General features: G+C 37.9%; 1 pseudogene; it reads left to right on the top strand.

Moving 5' to 3' along the window:
* The first annotated feature begins 613 nt into the window (after window positions 1–613).
* Window positions 614–1483, top strand: LOC138847161 (signal recognition particle 19 kDa protein-like; annotated as a pseudogene).
* Window positions 1484–1837: the final 354 nt, after the last annotated feature.

Here is a 1837-nt window from a genome sequence, read left to right as displayed (position 1 = left end):
TCCTCAGACTGGATACTATCAATTGCCTTATTGTAGCTTTGTGTTAGCCAACTTGTCAAGAAGCAATCAATTGCCTTATCTTCAAGTTCTCTTATCCTTTCTTCTGCCTGTTCAAATCTGGGGGAGACTCACAATGCAGAATTTTGTTTGGTTCCTTTCTATAATTTTTCTCTGTTGATTTCTCACTTAGTTTATGTGTTGTTTTTGATTCCTTTAGCTTTGTGTTCATGGTGTTCTAAAGCTCATTGCGCATATTTAACTTTGTTGGTTTTAACTCTAACAGCTCCAATGTCTATGCATCCTTATATATGGTTTCCATCTAATGCCTTTCTCCCCGTGACCACAGAATACTTTCCTGTTTCTTTGTATACTTTATAAATTTTTTGTCCAGAACTTTTCTGTTGTTGAGTTGGAGGCATTATTTATATATTCCGAATATTAATTCCTTATCAAATATGATTTATAAATATATTCCCTCATTCTGAGCGGTGTCTCATCACTTTTCTTATAGTATCCATGTACAAAAGCTTTAAATTTTTATAAAGTCCAATATATCTTTTTTTGGTCGTCTGTGCTTTTATCATATACAACAAATTACCAACTCCAGGTGACGGAGTCGCGGTGCGAGTTTCTGCGGCCATGGCCTGCGCCGCCGCACGGTCCCCGGCCGAGCAGGACAGGTTCATCTGCATCTACCCCGCGTACCTGAACAACAAGAAGACCATCGCGGAGGGGAGGCGGATCCCGTCAGCAAGGCTGTTGAAAATCCTACAGCTACAGAAATTCAAGATGTGTGCTCAGCAGTTGGACTTAATGTGCTTCTGGAGAAAAATAAAATGTACTCTAGAGAATGGAATCGTGATGTTCAGTACAAAGGCAGAGTCCGGGTCCAGCTCAAACAGGAAGATGGCAGCCTTTGTCTCGTGCAGTTCCCATCACGTAAGTCAGTAATGCTGTATGTGGCAGAAATGATACCCAAACTGAAAACAAGGACACAAAAAGCAGGAGGCGGTGATCCAAGCCTTCAACAAGGAGAGGGAAGTAAAAAAGGAAAAGGAAAGAAGAAGAAGTGACCTGGTGTGAGCTTCCAGCACATGACGCCACTGAAAGGGCCACGAGTTGGAACCTTCTAATTTGAACCTGAGGGGAATAAGCTTTTTGCCCGCATCATTTAATGGAACTGTGAACATCAGTGCCTCCATCTTCATCATCAAACTTGACATTGAAATAAGCGTACGTTGGAAGTTTTTATCTAGTTTTTATGCAGTGTACAAGAAAGAATTTTTTGTCCTTCAATGAAAATTTTTTGTGGAAAGAAGAATATTTTTAAATGGACAGTGGACTGTACCATGAGTTACTTGAAATCCTATATTCCTTTGTCCTCTGTGTAAACGTGTTTCAGGAGGTTTAGTAAGATCTGAAATACATTTTGTTCATCTTTTTAAGTTAATGAATAAAATGTCAAACTGAAAAAAAAAAAAAATTACCAACTCCAGTGTCATGAGGACTTCCCGTATCTTTTCCTCTAAGAGTTATAGTTTTGATTCACATCTGTGTCTGATTTTATTTGAAGTAAATTTCTGTATGTAATATAAAAAGATAACTTCATTTTCTTTCATGTTGATATCCAGTTTTCCCAGCACCATTTGTTGAATGACTTTTCCCACTGCCATATTTTGAAATTGTTGTTGAAAATCAATTACAATGACTTATTTCTGGGTTTTATATTCCATCCCGTTTGTCTATGTTATCCCTTAGCTGATACTTCATTGTTTTGATTACTGTAGTTTTGTAGTCAGTTTTGAAATCATGAAATCCGAGTCCTTAAACTTTGCTC

This window comes from Oryctolagus cuniculus, chromosome 1, assembly GCF_964237555.1.
Source record: "Oryctolagus cuniculus chromosome 1, mOryCun1.1, whole genome shotgun sequence".
In the NCBI taxonomy this organism is placed as follows: domain Eukaryota; kingdom Metazoa; phylum Chordata; class Mammalia; order Lagomorpha; family Leporidae; genus Oryctolagus; species Oryctolagus cuniculus.
The sequence above is the reverse complement of the archived record's forward strand: the minus strand, read 5'-3'. Positions and strand labels throughout refer to the sequence as shown.